The 17029-nt window shown below is 37.5% G+C and overlaps 1 protein-coding gene across 5 annotated transcripts in view; it reads right to left on the reverse strand.

The window, feature by feature from the left end:
* The window catches only part of AGTPBP1 (ATP/GTP binding carboxypeptidase 1), a 161054-nt gene that overhangs the window by 135180 nt on the left and 8845 nt on the right, over positions 1 to 17029 (reverse strand). The gene's annotated exons all lie outside the window — the stretch shown is intronic.

The following is a 17029-nucleotide window of genomic DNA, read 5'->3' on the forward strand; positions in this document are numbered from 1 at the left end:
ATAAAACTACAGCAGTGTACTTCGTGTCCACGATTCACACAGTGGTCAAATACTGGTAAATATGTAAGAGTATTTCTATGTGAGAACACTTTTTAATAACAAATTATTTAGACAGTAAAAACCACCTATAACATCTTCTCATTTAATATACTTAATACGTTTTTTCCTTCAATCAATACAAGTTTTATCATTAGAAAGTATATATTATACACTTTAAAACTTTAAATCTTGATTCACAGAATCCTTACAATTTTTCAGATTTATTTTGCAACTATTCACCCCCCACAAAAGGAAAACAAACAAACAAAAAAAAACCCTGGACATCTTTTAATTTTATATATCAATGCTTACTGAAGTAGAATTTTGCGGCATCACCAGACAGTAAAAAAAATACTGCCAATTCAACAAGTTTCTCACATACTTAGGAAATATTTAGTAATGCTACTTAAAGGGAAATAAACATGCAAAAGAATATAGTAGATTTAGAAGCCATAGATATTCTGGATGTTTTTCTTCAATTAACAAAGAACTTTCACTTCAATAAAACACACATGGTTTTTTGTTTTTTTCTCAGTTTTCTCATTAACTCAATCATAAAAAAGAAAACACGTATTTAGGATTATGTACAAAAATTACATGGACTGTTTTTCAGGTTGGCAAGAAATTTAAAACTACTGACTAATCTGTCTTTTAACTGACTTTAAAAAAAAAGATTACAAAGTCAAAGTAACTTTTTCCCATTTCTAAATTAATTAAGAATCAAAAATCCAAAGGAGGGGAAAAAAACTGATTTCAAAAGCACTACTGCTGCCATAAACATAAGGTTAATTAAGTTACTTCTACTTGTTGAGTGGTAGGACCTTCTCTAAAAGTGCATTAATAACACATCTCATGAAAAGTTTACTGTGAATCTTATTAGAGCTGACAGAATTGGAAAGGTTAATGCTGGGCACTTACATCACAAACAATTCTATTTCAACAGTTAAGAAATGATTCAAATTTCCAATTCACAATAAAATAACAGTTGAAACAGGCTTTCCCTGTCCTCTCCCTCCCAGGACTAGAGTAAAGTAAACAGCAAAGCAATAAATAGAAATTATGTTTAAGCCCACAGTGACAAGAAGGAAAACTAAGGGGGGGTGGGTAGGTACTAGAAGAATTCAGGAAACTCGGAACCCAAGGACTTGGAGGTGCCAAGCACAACAGAGGAGGAGACTGTTCAAGAGCTAACGAAAAGTCTGTAACTCCAAGCAACTTCCTACCTCCTCGATATCCCATACTTCACCATTGTAGGAAATGTTCAACTGCCAGTCCTAAAATTCCGGACAAATAATCCTCATTAAAGAAACTGATAACCTCAAAGAATTCTGCTTTCTGGGACTAAAGAGTCCTCCAGGAAGAAGGCCAGCTCTCAACCACATCATCCTAGAGCTAAGCCAGTATTGCCCCTTATGCTCACTTTTTATAGTGTAAGGTCAGAGTGCCCCCAGAGAACACAAACACTTTCTATTTTGAAAGTCTGTGTTTGTTACAGTATCATGGAATTGAAAGAACAGGCACCTAGAAGCAGAAGTGCTGCATTTCACCAAGTTTGTGGCTTTGCCAACCAAGTGTGACAAAGCAAGAAAGAGGCAAAGATATTGAGACTGTATTATACAAGGGCGTAACTATAAAAACAGACCATGAAGTTTAGCTACAATCTACTCATTCCCCATTATTGGGTCATTTTCATCACCATAAAATCATGTTGTTATTTCCGTGTCTTGAAGGAAAAAAATAAGCTCTCTTCGCTCCCACTTCCTGAATCCAGAGACCGTCCCATTTCTCCTCCCTCCCAAAAGCAAAGAGTTGTTTGCACACACTGTCAACAACTCTTCCCCTTCTCTCCTAAACACACTCCGGTCAGGTTCTCCACACCCCACTTGTCAGTCCCAGTGACCTCCATTTCCCTGAATCCAACTGTCAATTCTGTCTTGTCTTATCAGCAGCATTTGATAGAACTGGTCACTCCCTTTTCTTGGAAATACTTTCCTCATTTGGCCATACTCTCTTAAGTTTCCTTCACTGAATGCCCTAAGCTCAAGTCTTTCTCGTCCTTTTCTAACTCCAGTCTCTTCCTTGGTGACCTCATCCAGTCTCATGACTACTTGACATCTCCATATCACAAACTCAACATATCCAATACTGATCCCCTGAACTGCTCCTCCCTACTAAGTGTGCTCTCACCTCAGCTTTTCCAACTGCAGTTGAAGACAATTCTCTCTCCCATTCTTAGTCCAAAACCTTAACTTCCTCTTTGACTCCTGTCTTACATCCCACATCCAATCCATCAGCAAGTCCTGATAATTCTACTTTCAAAATATATCCAGAATCTGATCACACTTCACCATAACTACTACCATGGGCAAGCGAACCATCCTTATTAGTCTCCCTTCTACCTTTGGGCCTCTATACTCTACTCTCAACAGAACATCCTGACTGATCCTTTTAAACCCTTGGGGAAAAGAAGGGGGGGGGGAACCTTAGGTAAATCTTGTTACTGCTCTGCTCAAAGTCCTGAGATGCTGTCCATTTCAGTGGCATTAAGGGCCCTAGGAGAATACCTCAGCCCTTCCTTCCCTGACCTCATCTCCTACCTACAACTCTCCTTACTCACGCTGCTCTAGACACACTGGCTGAGCCACCTTGCTTTCCTCCAATTCTTACCTAGCCCGAGCTGTTTCCTCCACCTGAAATGTTCTGCCAGATATCCTAATGACTGACCAACTTCCAAACTTCCTTTGCTTGAATATCAACTTTTCAATAAAGCCTACTCCAACCATCCTATTTAATGCTGTAAACTACCTCCAGATCCAGCATACCCATTGCTGCTTGCTTGAATCTACTGTCTTTTTCCAGAGTACTTACCACCTTCTAATACAGGATGATTCAAAAATAACTGAACACATTGAAAACTGTACTATTCAATAACTGATTACATATGAACCTGTGTCAGAACAACATTTAAGGGAACAATCACTAGTTCTATAAACTTTTGAATGCTCATGGATGCCCCATTACACCACATGTATCAATCCTGTAATCAAATTCATCCCAGACCCTTACCAGCTTATCACCACTGATAATGACAAAAGCAACCACAACGGGTTCCTTCATTTCCTCAAAGTTTTGAGGAAAAAGTGGTAGCAACCCAAAGTTCTTGATATATACAAATAAGAAATCATATGGTTTCTAGTATCTCACTGGCCAATATTTCACTCGTTTTAAACATCTTGTAAACTAGATAATTTATTTAACTCTGTGTTTTGCTTATTATCTCTATCTCCCTGCTAGAAGTAAAGCTCCATGAAGGAAGAACTCTGCTTTGCTTACTAAATGCCTCCCAAGTGCCTACGACAGAGACAGCGCACGGCAGGCACTAAAAAAAAATTTAAATGAATAAACCAAAGTTTTAAAGACTTGCTGTGAGAAAATTTTACCACACAAATGTGCAAAAAAGTCTTCATTTTAAAAAATCCAACAACATGGAATATATGGTATACTGGCATACAATATCTATCCCAATTTCCGTCTAGTGTGCCTTCCTGTACTATACGAACTTGAAAGTTTTAAGGAAAAAAAAAAGTACTTCCCAGACTCCCCTGCAGCTAGAGTTCCAGCTGTGACTTAAATCCAACAATTTCGATCTCAGCATTTGGGAGAGACTTAGAAGACTGAAAGGATGCCTGATTCCACAGGCAAACACAGACACACACATGTTCAGTTCTTGGACAGCAATGCATGCAAGAGGTCCCAGAGTCTAGTCCAGGGTTTCTCATAAGCTGTTGCTAGAATTCTTTGAGAGGTCACCACTGGGATAAAAAAAATTTTCTTTTTTACTTTTGTGCACCAAGCAATGGCGGCATTCACAGTAACTAATGATTGTGTTAGAAATCTGACGTATATGGGGTGTCTGAGTGGCTCAGTTGGTTAAGCATCTGCCTTCGGCTCAGGTCATGATCCCAAGGTCCTGGGATCAAGCCCCACGTCAGGCTCCTTGCCAGCAGTTAGTCTCCTTCTCCCTCTCTCTCTGCCCCTCCTCCAACTCCTGCTCGCATGCTCTTTCTCTCTCTAATAAAAACTTAAAAAAAAACCCCAAACCAGCCATATGTGACAGTGTACAGTAGGACCAGGTCATTTGGTTAGAGTTTGCCTTCATAGTTGGAGGCTGCATGGCACAGGGGGAGGATGGTAGGCTAAGGAACACCAGCTTCTCCCTTTCAAGTTACCGCCCCTAATCTGGTAAGATTACTAATGAAGAATTGTATCTTGTGAATCATTTCACTAAATGAGCACAACAGGAGACATACACACAAAACCCCATCTTTACAGTGAAAACTACTTATCAGGGGCACCTAGGTGGCTCAGTCAGTTAAGCATCTGCCTTGGGCTCAGGTCATGATCTCAGTGTCCTGGGATCAAGCCCTGCATGGGACTCCCTGCTCAGCAGGGAGTCTGCTTACCCCTCTCCTGGCCCCACCCTGCCGCTTGTGCTCTCTCAAATAAGTAAATAAAACCTTAAAAAAAAAAAAAAAAACTTATCAATGGGCTGATACATGGGCTGGTAATTCTAGTTTTCATACTCCATTTTATGTGGGCTGTGGAAAACCACTTTTCAAGTGCAGCATGGCTCCAGCAATATTCAGAAAGCATGCAACTATAAGTCATCTGACAAGTTAAAGATACTACTGGAGTCTCAAAACAAACATGATAAACCTTTTGTTAAAAAAAAAAAAATTACATACAATTGAAAAGGCTGAGGTAACAAGTTATACAGTAGCAGAACTTACTGACCAGAAAAGGGAAGGCCACCCAATTACTGAGACCCTAATGAGGCCAGAAGTAAAATTATGCTTAGTAAAATGTTTGTACAGAAGCGCCTGGGTGGCTCAGTCAGTTAAGTGTCTGCCTTTGGCCGAGGTCATGATCCCAGGGTCCCAGGGAGCCTGCTTTTCCTTCTCCCTCTGCCTGCCACTCTGCCTACTTATGATCCCTCTTTCTCTCTCTCTGCCCAATAAATAAATAAAATTTTTAAAAAAATAAAATAAAATAAAGTGCTTATATGAGATGCCTGAAATTTTTAAAGTTCTACAGTACACTACCAGTAACTAACAGTAACATACTGATGGGTCACGTAATTTTAAATACCACATAATAAGGAGAAAAATAAGTTTCTCTAACTAGACTGATAACTCAACAGAGATTGCCAACTATATTAAGATTATATTCCATACATACTATATATTTATGAATATTGTAAGATTTGAAAATGGTGAAATCAAGAAAACTTTTTTTGCTAGAGCACTGCCCAAAGCCAACAAAGGACAGGATATTTAATGTTTTGTCCTCATATCTAGAAACAGGTGTGTCTTGAAGAACACTGTTGACATCCGTACTGACAAAATCCCATCAATAGCTGGCTCCATGTGAAGATTTGTCACTCTTGTTTATAAAAAAAAAAGAAAAGCTGACTTCACAACACAGTGTTTTCTTCACAAAGAGGTGCTACTGTCAAAAGCTCTGGGAGATGAAATGAAAAAGGTTCTATTTGAAACTACAAAAAAGGATTAACTTTATTAAACAAAAATTGTTCACTCAAAAATGTTTAAAGAACTATGTTACAACCTGAACAAAGAGCATATAAATCTCCCACTATATGCAGAAGTCCAGTGGCTTTGGTGGATGAAGAGTTCTCAATAGCTGTCTGAGTTGAAAGGTGAAGTGCAGAGTATTTTCACAAACACAGTAGGCTAAGTGCTTGGAGGACAAAGTATGGCTACTGAAACTAGACAACTTAGCAAACACTTGTTATCACATGAAACAAGTGAACAACTCTCTACAAGACCTTAGAGAAAATATTTTGACTTCAAGTGACAAGATTCTTGGGAAAAAAAATCATGTGACAAAAGAAAGTCATAAAATTGCTCCTATTGCTGCTTGGGTTTGAGAGTGAAAAGGGGTATCTACAAATCTCAAGTCTAGCTGACCCAGAGGAACAAAATTAAAAAGCAAAATTAAACAAGATTTTCTTATTTTCAAACAAATATAAGACGGAATGAGGGGCCCTTTCTCTGTATCTTCTGCTAAGGCTGAGAACTTGACTTTGAGGAAGAATAATTTTATGTGCTGTGGTCTGATTACACGTTCAAGATGAGATTTATTGATCTGTCCCTAAAAAAGTTCTGGATTTCTATGAAAGAGTACTGTCTGGAAATCATAGGAAAGTAATGAACATATGGCTACAGGTTTTCAACTTCTCATGTAAGAAATATTTTTGTTTTTTAAGAAATATCAAGAGCAAGGAAGAAATCATCTTCTGTCAGTTGAAAATGAAATCTGTGAACGGTTATTTCAAGTTCAACATAGAAAACATTCAAAAGAAAACAAAAACAAGTTTCATATGGGAGATAAACTTCATTCTTTTAGTTTTAAAAAATAACAATTTTATTGTATAAAGCCTTTTCATAAAAAAATCAACACATATAATCATTTATAACTTCTGGACCTATATTTGAACCTCATTCAAGTTAGTTAAAAAAAAAAAAGTTTGGGTTTTTCCCAAATTCTGGTATAAATTATGTCTTAGGCTCAATTTTTATTAATATTATTTTAACCTATGGTTTTTAGTAGCTTTGCTATTTGACACTGTTAATGTTCACATTGTAAATAACGTTAATTAGAATCATTTAAAGTGGTACTGGCAAAAAGAGAAAAGCAGGCCAAGAGAATATACATTAAAGTCTAGAAATAAATGCACACATCTATGGCCAGCTGATATTTGGCAAGGGTACCCAGTCCACTCAATGAAGAAAGAATACGAGCATGCCTCAGAGATATTGCAAGTTCAGTTACAGACCACTGTCATGAAGCAATTATCACCATAAGGCAAGTGAAACGATTTTTTTAGTTTCCGGTGCACATAAAAATTATGTCTATACTATACTGATAGTCTATTAAGTGTGTAATAGCACAATGTCTAAAAAAACAATGTGCATACCTTAATTAAAAAGTACTTTATTGTTAAAAAAGTGCTAACCATCCTCTAAGCTTTCATCAAGTCATAATCAATGATCGCAGATCACCATAACAAATAATTACAAAGTCTGAAATAACGTGAGAATTACCAAAACACACAAAGTGAGCAAATGCTGTTGGAAAAATAGTACTGATAGTTTTGCTAGATGCAGCATCGCCACAGACCTTCAATTTATAAAAAACACAGTATCTGCAAAACGTAATAAAGTGAAGCACGATAAAATGAGGTATGCCTGTAGTCCCTTCTTTGCTGGGACAACTGGACACATGTAACAGAATGAAGCTGGTACTCAAACCATATTATAAAAATTAACTGAAAATGGGTCAGTGACCCAAATATCAGTAGTAGAAACATGGTAGAAAACATGGAGATAAATCTGCATGACCTTGGATTTGGCAAGAGATTCTCAGTGACAGCGACAAAAGCACAAGCAACAAAAAAAAAAGACAAAGTGGACTTCAAAATTAAAAATTTTATGCATCAAAGGACATTAACAAGAAAGTGAAAAACACAGAATGGAAGAAAATATTTGCAAATTATATATCTGATAAGAGTTTAATAGCCAAATATATAAAGAACTCCTACAATTCAACAGCCAAAAGATAACTCAATTCAAAAATGAACAAAAGGACTTGAGAGGCACCTGGCTGACTCAGTTGGTGGAGCATGTAACTCGGGGTTCTGAGCTCAAGCCCCATGTTGGGTGTGGAGATTAATTAAAAATATTTTTTTTAAATGAGCAAAGGACTTAAATAGACACTTCTCCAAAGAAAATATTCAAATGACCTATAAGCACATGCAAAGATGCCCAACATCATTAGTCATTACAGAAATGCAAATCAAAATCACAATATTAGTTCATACCAACTAGGATGTCTGTAATTTTAAAAATGGTAAATAAGTTTACACCCAAAAGAATTGAAAACAGGGACTTGAACAGATAATTGTACATTAATGCTCATAGAAGCATTATTCACAATAGCCAAAGGCAAAAACAAGTCAAGTGTCCACTAACAGATGAACAGACAAAATGTGGTATATAAATACAATGGAATACTATTTGGCCATAAAAAGGAATAAACTTCCACATACACTCTAACACAAACCTTGAAAACATTAAGTGAAATAAGCCAGAAACAAAAGAATATATGTTTCCACCTATATGAAATATCTAGAATAGGCAAATCATAGAGATATAAAGTAGATTAGAAGTTTACCAAGGGCTGGAGGCAAGAGGAAATAGTCACAGTCTGTTAATAATTACAGAATTTCTGTTTGCAGTGAAAAAATTTTGGAAATAGTGGTGATGGCTGCACAACTTTGTGAATGTAATTAAAATTAATGCCACTGAATCAAAAGCTTAAAAATGGTTAAAATAGCAAATTTTATGTTAGGTATGTTTTACCACAATAGAAAATTATTTAAAAATTAGCTTACATTATTTATTTAAATTAAGTCCATCAAGCCTATCTTTATTTTTTTTAAGATTTTATTTATTTATTTGAGGGGGAGAGAGAGAGAGCATGAGCAGCGGGGAGAGGCAGAGAGAGAGAGAGGGAGAAGCAGACTCCCCGCTGAACAGGGAACCCGATGCAGGGCTTGATCCCAGGACCCTGGGGTCAAGACCTGAGCCGAAGGCAGACAATTAACCAACTGAGCCACCCAGGTACCCCAAGCCTATCTTTAAAAAAAAAAAAAAACTATTCTCTCTCTCTCAAATAAATAAATAAAATCTTAAAAAAAAAAAAATTTAAAAAAAAATTTAAAAAGGGCGCCTGGGTGGCTCAGTCGGTTAAACGACTGCCTTCGGCTCAGGTCATGATCCCAGAGTCCCGGGATCGAGTCTCGCATCGGGCTCCCTGCTCAGCGGGGAGTCTGCTTCTCCCTCTGACCCTCTTCCCTCTCGTGCTCTCTATCTCTCATTCTCGCTCTCTCAAATAAATAAATAAAATCTTAAAAAAAAAAAATTTAAAAAAAAAACTAAATCCCATTTTAGCTGAAGTCAGTTATTTAATAGAAATTTATTATCTTCACCATATGAGGTTTTTAAAAATCATGAAAAGGAAAAACAACAGTTTCCAGAATGGTAAGGTAAGTTTAACTACCTATTTACTTTTCATTTAAGGTTCACTAAAGTTTTTTTGTGTGTGCTTTAAATAAAGAAAAATAAAACTACTCTTGTATACATCATATACGACAAGCCATAATTTATTAATATCTTGTGTAGTAAAAAGCTGTGGTAAGACTCCTAGGCCTACTTATATAAAGTGGGAAATTTAAGAAATGGAAAACCTGTTTCTCCTACCTGCATTACTAACTCACATTAGAGCTTATATCCTTTTGGGGGGGGGATAGAGATTCACATGCACAGGAAGATACTCTCTTTCAAAAGAGCATTAACAATCATCACTGGAGTACTATTACATAGACCTAAAATTTCAAATGCTGCCCCACCAGCTTTGAGCCTCACAGGGCCCCAAAGGCCTAATGTTTTGCCATATGTACTCCCATCTAGCACGAAAGACTTCACCCAGCTAGTTCCACCATCAGCTGTATCAGCTACACTCCACTCAGTCCTCAAGCTGTCAGCCCTGAGAATTATTCAAACAAAGGAATCACATCCTCCCGAGAGGGTAGTAGTCCTTGTTACTTAATCCTTTTGTTATTACACAGCCTGCCTGCCATGGCCTCTGTGACTGGTTCACTCTATTCCCAAGTGCAACCCCCATGAGACATGCAGTATCCTCCACTCCCCAGTTGTGAATATATGACTAAAAAACTGTTGTTAATATCATCTGGTCAATGTCAGGTAGTAGCCATCTCATACTATTTAAGACAGAAGATACTTCCTTCACCAATGAATTGAATAGGTGATCAAAAAACAAATATATCTAAACTTTCTCTTCACACTAATATCGCAGCTGTAGATGTTCTAATTTTTATGGAGGAATTCCCTGAGACCTGAAAATTATTTCATGGACCATTGAGGGTATAAAGAAAGAGCAAGACGAGTAGGCAGGGCTGGTGCAGACTACAACAGGTCCTGGTCCACTGTGGTTCTAAGCTAGTAAGTACAGCAGGGCATTCCTGATCACCATAGCCTCCTGACCACCATAGTTTCCTGATCTTACTATTTTTTTTATAAAGTAAAAATTCAGTTATTCACCTGTTTATGACATGGTACACAAGAGGCAAAGTGATTCACATTACAGATTTCACTTCCAACTCCTTGGAATGTTCATTTCTTTGGCTAATAGGAGAGACTAGACATGAGAGGCAGGCCATGCTTAGGCAACTGAAATAAAGATGAGGGGGCAATGCTAACATCATCCTCAAAGACTGTTGGTCACAAGCTATTTTCTGGAACTGTTAGCTAGAAACAAAGGAGCACCACTGCTGGATGCTTATGCCATCATGGGCCTCAGTCATCCCCACCACACAAGTACAGCAGCACTCGAAGGTAGTTGCCTTTGGTGTCTTGCTGGATGCAGTAGTACAAGAACTTGCCGTACCTTCTCTTGAACTCGGACCTAATTTTCAACATGTCCACTTCACTGTGAAAGATACTATGACTCTAATCAGGACTTTATAGGGACACCTGGCTGGCGCAGTCCGTAGAGCATGTGACTCTTGATCTTAGGGTCATGAGTTTGCACCACGTTGGGTGCAGAGATGACTTAAAAAAATTTTTTTTAAGATTTAATCAGGATTTCATCACAAGTCCCTCTGCCCTTCTTGGAGTCATACAGTTGGTCAGCAAAATTTAAGGGCTTGTTCTGAATGTACTGGATCAGGTTCAGGAAAGCATTTTCCAGGTCTCCTTTGACCTCCCTTTTGATGCTCTCCAGCATGTCATAAGGATTCAGGAAAGGATTATTCAAAGTATCATTTATGTGCTCTTATCAAGTAAACACATTATTAGAAGTGAGAGTCTGAGACATGTATTTTCAGATTAACCTAACTTTCTTTCGATAGAATTGATTTGTAAAAGAACAAGTAAAAATGGCAGTAAATCTTGACTTCTACAAGGTCTTGGAGTAGTTTTCTTATTACATCTTCCAGACTCCAAGGTCCTTGAGTGTAAGGGATTAAGCCTCATTTGTCTTTGGGTCCCCCAATGCCTGGAACAGTTCTTAATAGTTTGCTAAAGTCTGTGCTCTAGATAAACAAATATATTAACTGAATGAAGGAGGCAGAAATAAGACTCAGATGCTGGTATAATTGAGCGGTTACTGGTTAGACAACCTTGCCTAAAAGATTCAGCCAATAGATCAGTACCAAACTAGACAAATGAGAAGTTCAAACTGTGAAATGGGTATCATTTTGGTTTTGAAAAATGACATATTTGCAGGAAATAATAGAGAAAATCTTTATTATTTCAGAAGGGAGTGTAAACTAGTATAGCTGTTGTAGAGAGCAATCAATATTCAGTGAAATTAAAAATACTTTATATCCCAACAATTTGACTCCTGAGTAGGTATCTCAGAGATACTCTTCACAGGTCCTTAAGGGGAAAGAAATGACAATGTTTATCATAATTTTGTTTGTAGCCAAGGACAGGAAACATAGGGGCAGTACCTTAGACCTGGGCAAGAGGGGCCTCTGCTCTGGACCCTGCACTTTAGAAGTTTTCACATATCACAAAGAAACAAAAAGCATATTTCTTGAACTACATATGGGCACCCTGGTCACCGACTTGGTACTCAGGGCTAGCATGGCCTGACCTGTAACCGTACATATTCTCAGTTGTAATTCCTGTCTCTGTTCATTGCTGCAGTTGGTCAAAATGTTGGCAATAGTGACCTCATCCTGCAGTTGGTCAAAATGTTGGCAATAGTGACCTCATCCATACCTTTGGTCTTGATGGCTATGTTCAGAACATCACACTCAGCATCAAAATTGGTGTACACTTTGACCAACCTGTATGCTCTTGGGGGTGTGGAGCGATCACCCTCCAAGTTGAGCTTGCAGAGAATTTCATGAACAGTAGACATTTTGAAAGAAGCTGGGCCAGATGCCGAAAGCTGTAAGCATCCCCAGTTGTGGAGGCAACAGTTTCCTAATTTAAAACATCAGTGTGGTTCTAGCAATGAAGATCTAGAAGCAATTTCACAGAAAGGAAATCTCTTAATCATAAAAGAGACAATATCTCCCTTGGTTTCTCAGTTTCACGTAGGGTATTTGGGAGTTGTTGCTTAGAGCTCAACCTAGAATCTCTTTCTTTAAATCTCCAAACAATTCTGTAAACCACTTAACACCTGTGCCAGATATTGATTTATTGCCCCTCATCTCCAAATTCAACCTTTTTGCCTGCTCTGTGAAAATGGATTTGCGCCCTTAAAATACTAATTTCTTTGCCAGCTGGCAAGATATAAAGCTTTGTCAAAAGAGGGCAGTGGAAAGAGATCGCAGAGGAAAAGGATTTTGCTTCCTGGCTCCAGGGTATTCACTTGGCTGCAGCAGGCAAGGCTTCTCTGGGCCCTATTCCTGCAACAAGGATGGCTTCTACGGCACCAGGCTCCTACAGGACATGGAACTTCTCCAACAGGATCCTAAGCTGTTCTGTAGCAGACTGCCTCTGGTGAGACCTCTTCCTGTGAACAGCTTTCCCTGGTACCCTAGAGGGCGAACACGCAGGAAATTACACTAGTGTCACACCACACCTACTTGCCTTAACCTTGCCCCTTCCAACCTTGACCTTGCCCTTTCCAACAAGTCTTCAGTGGGGGGAGGGGCCCACTCTATCTCAGCCCTGGGAGTAGTAAGTGGTCTTCATATCAACTATTCCCCTATTCTTTAGAGCTATCTTTACTTCTTGCTGATAAAGCAATTCTCTAATCCCTGTTATAGCCAAACAATTTTTACATTAATTTTTCCCTGTTAAGTTACGTGTCTATTTCCTGATTGGACCCAGACCAATACATCCCAACAATTCTTTAAACTATTTAGCACCCTAAAGTAAATAAGCCCTCTCTACTTAAGGTAATCTAGAGTGAATTCTGTTCTCCACAACTCAGACTTCAATTCTTTTTCAATAAAGAATTTTGTGGGAAAAAATCATACAATACCTTCAAAGATTAGATAAATCTATGACATTGTTTTTAATTAGTAAGTGATACTAATTATGCATAGCCAGGGTTAAGAATCGCTTCTGATGATTATATTCCTAGGTCAGCCTATTAAATACTTTAATTGTAATATTAACTCCATCTTAGAGTATTATCACTCTGGTCATGCTTAACCACTACTTAAAAACTTAGTCTGCAATGAGATACCACTTCACACCCACTAGAATGACTATAATAAAAAAAATACAGACAATAACAAGCATTAGCAAGGATATAAGAAACTAGAACCCTCAAACATTGCTGATGGGAATGTAAAATGGTACAGCTGCTTTGAAAACTATCTAGCAGTTCCTCAAAAGGTTAAACATAAAGTGACCGTGTGACTCAGCTATTCCATTTCTAAGTATATACCCAAAGAAATGAAAACATGTCCACACAAAAATTTGTACACAAATGTTCAGAGCAGCATTATTCATAACCAAAAAATGGGAATAACCCAAACGTCCACCAACCAATGAATGGATAAATAAAATGTCGTATAGCCATACAATGGAGTATTATTCAGTGATAAAAAGAAACAAAGTACTAGTATGTGCTATATGAACAAACTTTGAAAATATTATGCTAAGTAAAAGAAGCCAATCATGAAAGACCACAACATTATATGATTCCATTTATATGAAATATCCAGAATAGGTAAATCTATACAGACAGAAAGTAGATTAATGGTTACCTAGGACTAGGAGACAATGGGTTGGAGGAGGTAGGAAACACTAAAAGGATGTGGAGTTTCTTTTGGGGGCAATAAAAATGTTCTAAAATTCACTGTGGTTATAATTGTGATGTGGGAAACAAAGACAGAAGAAAATGTAGATAAAATTAAATGTCCTTATTACCTGCAGTCCATTGACTAATACTTGGGAGAGGCAGATTATAACATTCCTCCAGGATCCTGTGAGTCTTCTTTAGCATATAGAAAGTCCTTCTGCAACTTCCCTCATCTTTATGTCCCCCATCCCCAAGGTATATAATCAGCTCCTCCTGCCAACCCACCCCCCAGCATCAGGGAGCCTCAGCAGCAGCAGGTAACAGCCCCAGCAGCTCATTCTGCCCATGGGTCGTGTCCCCGTGCTTTAATGAAACCACCATTTGGCACCAAAGACACATCTCAAGAATTCTTTCTTGGACGTCAGCTCCAGACCCCACCAACACCAACATTCCAAAAACTGTATCAGTTGCACAACTCTATGAATATACTAAAGGACCCTGAATTGCATACTGTAAAATGAAAATTGTACAGTATGTGAGTTATATCTCAATAAAGCTGTTAAAAAAAAAACAAACCTTAGTCTCTACCAGAACCTTCTAATTCAACCCATCCTTAAATTAGGGTCAGGGGCTTACATCCTCTGTAGTTCAGTGCCGGATTTCCATGATAAAATATAACATCCTTTTACACAAAAGCAAAACTACAGACCCACCTGGGTCTTTAGGAAATGTATTCTAAGTTATTCATCCCGCAGAGATTAAAAAAACAAAAACAAACCCTGCTGGCTGTACATAAAAATCCACAGTATACATTTCCTGGGGGAAGTGTTTGTATGAGTTGACTTTTTTAATATATTTAAAGATGGCTTGAACTAGATATAAGTGGGAATTTGACCTTAGCAGAAAATCATACAAGCAAGATCAACTTGCTCAACCTAGCCCACGCACAAAGAAAACCAAGCAATTTTATATAATATACCCTAGCTCAAGGAAAGTAAAAATGTTGGATTTTCTGAATTTTTTTAGATTCTCATCTTTTGCTCTCAACTAGAGCTAGTTCCAGAACCCAGGGCATCAAAACTGAAGAGCTCTGCTCTCACAGGCTTAAGCCTAAAATCAAGATCATCAGCCAAGTAAGTATGCATACACACACGAGGCATTAAACGTCATACATGTAAGTTGTCCTAATTGTCATTCCACACAGAAGCAATGAAAGAAATTGTGACACACACACCTTAAAATTAAGGTTCTATATTCTAAATATATAAATACTTCAAATATACATGGTTTTTAATTTATTTCAAATCAAACTGCTACAAAAAATAAGAAAAAATGCAAAGAAACATACACTATTCACTCTAAAGTCCAACCTAAATCTTTTAAATACAATCTGAGGAAACAGAATTCCCTTCTGACCTGCCTTGTTTAAACCACTTGGTCCTATTCCCATTAAACCAGAACAACTTCATTATTGAACTTTAATCTGTTCACAACTGGGCCTCCCTACAAGATATCATTAGGCAAAAAGCTTCCACTATTTAAAAACTTTGGGGAAACATTGCTCTGCTCTAGTCAACAATGATTACCTTTGCTGTTAAAAATTAGACATTCTTGTTGGAGTGGATGTGGACAACTAAGGAAGGACTACAGTTACAGATCTGGGTAGTTGGTTCTACTGTGGGGAAGTGGGAAACAAGTACATTGAAAAAGCATCATCTTTTGTCAGTTTTCTCTAATTGTTTCATGATCTGAAAAGAAGAAATCACTTCTTAAGAACATAAGGAAGCTACTATTCCCCCACACCAGTTGTGTCAATGTGATGGAAAACTGTAAATCCTGATTACTGGAAAAAAAAATCCCAAAGAATATGACCATATCTCTGGCAACATTACTGAAGGAAAAGAGAAACTTTAAGGGAAGGAGGTAAATAATATCTGTTGTCTAAGAAAGAGGAATAACATTCCCAGCAAAAAGCATATAAAGATTATTTCCATTTAAATTGAGAGAAACATTTATGTTGGACGTAGTCTGCATATACTAATCTATACATCCATAAACATTAACCTACTCTAAATTACTAAGGTATACATTTTCATCCAGTTACCTTATTCATATGCCATTCAATTATAGCTGACTCTTACACAAAACGGGATTGGGGCAAACACAGACCCCCATGCACTCAAAAATCCACATAAAATTTTTGACTCCCCCAAAATTTAACTATTAATAGCCTACTATTGGGCGCCTGGGTGGCTCAGTTGGTTAAGTGACTGCCTTCGGCTCAGGTCATGATCCTGGAGTCCCTGGATCGAGTCCCACGTCGGGCTCTCTGCTCAGCAGGGAGTCTGCTTCGCCCTCTGACCCTCCCCCCTCTCATGTGCTCTCTCTCTCTCATTCTCTGTCTCTCAAATAAATAAATAAAATCTTTCAAAAAAAAATAGCCCACTATTGACCAGAAATCTTAACGATAATGTAAACTGTCAATTAACACATATTTTTGTGTGTTACACATATTATATACTGTATCGTCAAAGTAACACATATTTTGCATTATATGTATTATATACAGGGTCCTTACAATACAGTAAGCTAAAGAAAAGAAAATATTAATAAAATCATAAGGAACGGAAAATATGTTTACAGTACTGTATTAATCAAAAAAAAACCCTGCAGATAAGTAGACTCACACAATTCAAATCCATTTTGTTTACAGGTCAACTGTACTTTGTGAATGTTTTAGCCCAATCTGCAAACAGGCAAATTTATTTCACCTACATTATTGTCATTAATTTTACCAAAAGACTGGGGGTAAGAGTAAACCTATAAAAGTTATACCTTTTCCTTTCTTTGTCAGGCATCCTCATTAAAAACACAAGTTTGGATAGTTCACACACTGCCCCACAAAGATGTTTCAGCACTTATAGAAGGTCTAATTTGCTATGTGATGTTTTAATTATACTACAAATAATAAGGTTTTACTGTTGGGTGAGCAGAATCACACCACACTTCAATCTAACTAAATAATAATAATTTATTTAATATAACACTTCCCTCAACTCATATTCCAACTATTTTTAGATTTAAACAAATGCCAAAATTCCTAAGTCTATATAAATGA

The sequence above is a fragment of the Callorhinus ursinus genome, unplaced genomic scaffold (genome assembly GCF_003265705.2).
Source record: "Callorhinus ursinus isolate GAN/ISIS: 27379988/994484 unplaced genomic scaffold, GSC_fseal_2.0 scaffold39, whole genome shotgun sequence".
Classification (NCBI taxonomy): domain Eukaryota; kingdom Metazoa; phylum Chordata; class Mammalia; order Carnivora; family Otariidae; genus Callorhinus; species Callorhinus ursinus.